This window comes from Marmota marmota, unplaced genomic scaffold (genome assembly GCF_001458135.2).
Source record: "Marmota marmota marmota unplaced genomic scaffold, marMar, whole genome shotgun sequence".
Taxonomy (NCBI): domain Eukaryota; kingdom Metazoa; phylum Chordata; class Mammalia; order Rodentia; family Sciuridae; genus Marmota; species Marmota marmota.
In genome coordinates this window covers 42,101,370-42,107,844 of record NW_025999900.1, presented here as the reverse complement: position 1 = coordinate 42,107,844, position 6,475 = coordinate 42,101,370, and the positions used below count along the sequence as shown (strand labels likewise).

Genomic DNA, 6,475 nt, shown 5'->3' with positions numbered 1-6,475 from the left:
GCACCTGAGACAGAGATTGACTAGGTTATGAGCTGAATTTCTTCCAGCTGCCTTAAAATGAAAGCTCATGGAATCCCCACTCCCTCCCTTTTTTTTTTTTTTTTAACTCTGTCAAGTCCTCAGGACGCTGAGTAGTAGTCCATCTTCCTAAAAGAAAAGATGTTTCAAAAACGTCTGGTTGAATGAATAATGAATGAACATATGAATGGATGAATCAACCAATCGCCTGGTGCTTGTTGGTGTTGGTTCTTTTACTTGAGTTATTTTGCCTAATCCTCAAGACCTTCACAGAGCCTTCTCTGACTCAGACCCTACAAGCACTGCCACTGGAATTCTGGAGTAGTGAGTAGAATCCCTAACTAGAAATAGAAAAAACATCCATGCCAGCTGCTGCCCACAGTCGATTTCAGCATCCTTCATCTGAAATATTTTCAAAGTTTCCTAAACAGTCCTGAGCCTCCACTCTCACTTTCTCTAGCCCATCCTTCACACCTCTATCCAAGATCCTTCTGAAATACAAACCTAATCCTGTAACTCCTCTGCTTAAATTCTTTTAGTTGCTTCTCCCTATCTGTAGAATAAAGTCCAAACTCCCCAACTTGTTCAGGCACCTGATAATCTGGCTTCTACTTCCCGTTCTCACTGACCCTGAGCTTTAATCATACCACACTGTTTGTTGTCACCCCAATCTGCTATTTCACTCCTTCTCATCTTTGTGTGGGCTTTTCCCTCCTATTTGCCTAGGGACTTCTAATCATCCTTTAAGTCTCTTTCCAAATCCCTTCCTAATCCTTTTCTGGCAGAGTTGACAGATACTTTCTCTATGCTTCCAAAGTAGTGTGTATCTTTGCCTTGCATTATATGGTAATGTCCTTTTTATTGTCGGTCATTTTCCTGAATGTTGTGTTGTGCACAACACGGTGCCTGGTACTCTGTGGGTACTCAATAAGTATTTGTGAAATGACTAAATACTTTTGTGCTCACAACACTGCTGGACACAGCTGAAGAGTCTAAGAATAACCAGGAGCTATGGCAGTCTCTTGCTGGGGTTGCTGTTGCTATTTCTTAGATAGCTGCTTAATTATTATTTATTTTTCAGCTGTGATTAAACCCAAGGCCTCACCCATGTTAAGCACATGGTCTACCGCTGTGCTACCTTTCCAGTTGCCCCCCACCAATAACTGCTTAATTCTTTCTTGCTTTTTAATGATTAATTTTTAAGGTTCTTCTCTAAAGTTTAGAAGCTCATACCTGGTTACAATGTGGCAAAAATTTCTCCTGGTTTTAGTGATCACCCTAGTTTTATAGTCTTAGACAACTTTCACACAAATATATACAAACACACCTGTGCATAATACTATGCAAAGTTTCTTTCAGATAAAAAAAAAAAAAAAGGTTGAAATTGATTTCCTTGAATTCTTCTAAGACCTTCCATGGGATCCAAGGTGCATCCCATAAGCTAGCACCCTCTTCTGCATTGGGAGCCTCCCAGAGCACAGCATTCCCTACTGGGACAGGAGTTCATGAATATGTTATAGTGTGGTTCAAAAGAGAATGTTTTTTAAAGTATTTTCATTAATATATATATTTTTTTTTTCATTCAATGGGGGATAAAAGTCTATGTGTATGTTTTATAGAAAAATAATAAAAGAGCTGGACATGGTAGCACATGCCTATAACCCCAACTTGAGAAACTGAGGCAGGAGGATTGCAAGCTCAAAGCCAGACAGCAATTTAGTGAGGCCCTAAGAAACTTAGCAAGATCCTGTCTCAAAATAAAAAGAGCTGACAATGTGGCTCAGTGGGTTGAACACCCCTGGGTTCAATCCCCATTACTACTACTATTAATAATAGTAACAACAACAATAATAATAATAATAATAGAAGAAGAAATATCCATACTTCCCAGCTTAAGGGATGGAAAAATCCTGTGTGACCCTCCTGGATCATCATCCCCAGATAACAATGATTACATTGAATTACATGTCAACCATTCCTTTATTTTCGTTATAGCTTCAATATGCATGTGCATAGTATTTTGCCTATTTTAATTTATCTATTTAGTGGTACAGGGGATTGAATGCAGGGGTGCTCTACCACTGAACAACATCCCCAGCCTTTTTTAAAATTTTTATTAAATATTTTTAGTTGTAAATGAACACAATACTTTTATTTATTTTTTCATGGTACTGAGGATCAAACTCAGTGTCTCACATGTGCTAGGCAAATGCTCTACCACTGAGCTACAATCTCAGTCTCTTATTTTTTAAAATTTTGAGACAGGGTCTCACTAAATTGCTGAGAGTCTCACTAAGTTGCTGAGGCTGGCATTGAGCTTATGATCCTCCTGCCTCAGCTTCCTGAGTAGCTGGGACTATAGGCATGCACCACTTTCCCTCACTGGTTTTCATCTATTTTTTAAATTGCTAAAAGAAGAAAAATATATATTTATATATTTAAAATTACAATAAAGAACAATTTTGTGTTTTAAGAAAGGATTAAAGGATGGGGTTGGGTTCAGTGGTAGAGCACTTGCCTCACACGTGTAAGGCACTGGGTTCGATGCTCAGCACCACTTAAAATAAATAAATAAAGCTATTGTGTTCATCTACAACTAAAAAAATATTTTAAAAAGAAAGAAAGGATTAAGAGGCTCTGTTCATAGAACATATCGAAGGGTCAGCTCAACTTGAATAAAACACTCAGCATTCATTTTACTTACTTCAAATTCCCCAGTATTTGTATGTGTGGTCTGACCTATGCACTCCCGTGCTTGCTTATGTATTTATGAACATTACTGATCAGATGGTAGGTGGGGCTATACCCTGCCTCTCCATCTCTAGGCTCCATAAAATCAGGACTATGCCCTGTAGTCACTCTGTATTACCTAGATTCCATCTATCTATCTCTATTCAATTGTAATTAAAAATAATGGATAGAGGAGTACACAATGAAAATCAAGACATTTTGGGGGTGTTGCCTGGTTTTGAAATGGAATTAAATCAAATTTCTGCATCATTCTGTGACTTCTTTCACTCAATATTATGTTTTGAAGATTTATCCATGTTGAAGAGTTGAGCTGTAGCTCAATCAATATCATTGACTGAGTATTATAACATCAACTCCATTTTCCAAGCTGAAGGAGAAGATAGCAAAATTTGAGTGACATTGAGGGGTTGGATTGGGGTAGTGAGTTTTCCTCACCTGTCAGATATGGGCACTTTTGGGCCTAGCAACCAGCCTTCCCAACAGTGTTCCAACCTCTGCTGCAGGAACAGGCCACACGCACAGCCTCTCTTCTTCCTGCACATTTGAAATGCTATGCTTTGGTGTAGGACAGAATTCAGTCTACTCAGGATGCTCTAGGGACATGGAGAAAGATGATCACTCTGGAGCTTCCTTGGGGGGATTTGGAAACAGTGTCCAGGAGCTTTCCAGTGGAGGCTGAAGGATTGAGAGAAACTGGGTAATCCAGTCTCCTAATGTTCAAAGGGCTCTGTGAGTCCTTAGGCAAGGACAGGAGATGGCATTTCAGGAAGGTCCTCTCTGAGATGGCTTTCTTTGGGGGGGGGCAGGAGGAAATGACAGAGAGCAGCCAACCAGCTCTGGCCCCTATTTACATATTCATAAGCCCCCATGCTGGTTGGCTGCACTAAGCAGCCCCCAGTGTCCCCCAGCAGGGCTGGGTCTGTCAGATGGTGTCTTTACAGAGAAAGGGCCAGAGGCTCCTCTCAGCCAGCCACAGCACCAAGCCTGCCTGGGGAGGAAGCAGGGAAACCAAAATCACTTCCTGAACCTGGCTTTCTGCCCAAGACTGGTGAAGACTGGGCCACTCCATGCTCCACTCCTAGGGCTGGACCTCCTGAGGACTCCCTCTCTGTGAGTTAAGCCATCCCTTCCATTTGCCTTGCGCTGTATTATTGTTATTATTATAGAGTGTTTACTATGAAAGTTTTCAAGTATTAACAAATTGTTAATATGTTGCCTGCCATATTTGTTTCATCTATTTTTTTTGGCTGAAATACTTTCAGGTAAATCCCAGACATGGAGATATTTCGCTCCCTAATACCTTACTCTGTTAATACCCTGGATGCATTTCTGGAGGCCTCTTGAAACCTGGGGATGGGGCAGGGGGATCACCACCCCCATCTTAGAAAAGTGGAATGAGGAACACAGTGCGATTCCAGGGCTAATATCTGGGAGTAGGACCCAGACCCCCTAACTCCCAATCCAGGTACCTGGACAGCCACATGTGAGCATTTCTGATGTCCGGGAATGGTTTCCTAGGTACTGCAGCCACTGTATGGCCCTAGGCAGTCACTATACCTGTCCAGGCTTCTGTTTCCTCATCCATAAAGTGAGGGCAGGCCATGAAGAGCCGAGGATACCTGACACTGGTCTTTGCTGTTTTCATAAACATGAGAAAAGAGTTTTTCAAAAGCTAAATTTATCTGCATGTTGTGCCTTTCCTTCTTATTTTAAAAAAACAGGATGTTAAGATTCTTTTCTTTTATGAAATATAAATAATAGAAGATTGTAATCTTTTGAATCTTTATTTTTTTCATGCTCTTACCTACAAAATAAGATGTCACAACTCTCCAGGTGATTCAATTTTTTTTTTCGTTTCATTTTATTAATGGCTGAAGCCTGTAAGTCTGGAGACCACCCACTGTCCCATGCTTTCTAAGCCACGGCTAGCACTAGTGTTCTATGGTTGTGGGGCCACACAAACTGCCCTAGGAGGAGAGGAAGCTGCATTTGGAGGAGTACTTATCATTCATGCTGGAAAATGCAGGAACCTTGGCTTGTGTTACTACATGGGATCCTAACACTAGTGATTCACAGAGAAACTGAGGGGGAAGAGAGACAGTTAACTTGCATAAGGTCACTTAAGAGCTAGCCATTCAGCTGAAAATCCAGTAACGGGTAGATCATTCCTCAATTCATAGCTGACAGTGCCACAGACCACCCGGGCTCTGGTTCAGTTGAATCTGCATCTGTCTGTGGACAAGGCTGTCTGACCTGAGCCTGTCCATCTGACCTCCATTTCTTCCCATTTCTGCCAGTACAACAGAGTGCTGCTTGGGGCTAGACTACAAAAGGATGAGGTGGCCTTTGATTGGTGGCACAGTGGGGACAAAGCAGAGAGCCTCTGATCTTAGAAAATGAATACAGATGAGGTTGTGTTTGAAAACACCTTAGCTGAGCATAAACCTGCTATAGGACTTTGGGATGTGCTATTCTGAACAAGTCTTATATCAGCAACTAAAAATTATCTGGGTCTGGTAAGTAGATGGGAGCCCTGTTAAGAAGAATATAGATGAGGGCTGGGATTGTGGCTCAGTGATAGAGCGCTCGCCTAGCACGTGAGAGCCCCTGGGTTTGATCCTCAGCACTACATAAAAATAAATAAATAAAATAAAGGTATTGTGTCCAACTACAATCGAAAAATACTAAAAAAAAAAAGAAGAAGAATATAGATGATACAAAAATGTATACATTTAACCAGGAGCGGTGGCACACGCCTGTAATTCCAGCAACTTGGGAGGCTGAGGAAGGAGAAGCATGAGTTCAAAGCCAGCCTCAGTAACTTAGATATCCTGTTTCAAAATAAGGGCTGGGGATGTGGGTCAGTGATTAGAGAAGAAGACAGAGGAGAAGGAGAAGGAGAAGAAAAAGGAAAAAAATTATACATTTAGAAATGTGATTGAGTGATCATTTATGAATTGCCGGTGAAGGGCCCTTAGATCCTGTGACATCTGCATGAGATGAGGCGTTTTCTTCTGTATTTCTCCAGCCATATGTAGGAGGCATCTACTGAGGCACTAGGCTGGTCCAATTTAGAATGTAACTGAATCTAAGAAATGAATAAGCAAATATTGCAAAGAAAAACCTAAAGTTTTCCCAACAAAATCTTGACTAGAACTTTATCAAGGAAATGACAATATATCTTCTTGAAAAAGTCTTGAGCTTCAGTGGCAGTGATGAGAACAGGGTAGGTGACTTTTGTCTAAGGACAACCGCACCCCCATAATCCACCTTGCTATATTAGCCAGCTCCTTGCTCCTTAGCTGGAGCATGCTAGTACCTAAATGTATATGCACCACAGAAGAGGAGACGCAGCCTGAGAGCTGCCGGTGGCCCCAGGGACATCCCTTCCCCTTTGTCCCATTTGGACAGAGCTTTGGGAGATCTCCAGGGATAGCCCACAGAAGGGCATAGACTGGCAAGGAGAAGGGCTGCCATGTTCAGAGGAGATTGGTGCAATCGACAAAGTCATAGACTCCGGCTGTCCCTTTTCAGCGCCTGCCCCTGGGTTCCAACCCTTCATCTGAAAGGGGACAATGCACAGCTTCTCTCTTTCCTCTTTCAATTACTTGAAGTTAACCTCACTCTCATTTTACACTCTGTAGCTATAAAATTCTAACTTTGCCATTATCTCAGGAGATCTGTTTTCTGCACTTGGGTTTGTAGC

The 6,475-nt window shown here is 41.7% G+C and overlaps 1 protein-coding gene across 1 annotated transcript in view; it reads left to right on the top strand.

The window, feature by feature from the left end:
- Positions 1-6,475, top strand: part of Prox2 (prospero homeobox 2) — a 29,611-nt gene that overhangs the window by 1,522 nt on the left and 21,614 nt on the right. The window contains exon 2 of the mRNA XM_015494026.2: positions 3,711-3,879. The gene's annotated coding sequence lies outside the window, so the exon portion shown is untranslated. The remainder of the gene's footprint in view (positions 1-3,710; positions 3,880-6,475) is intronic.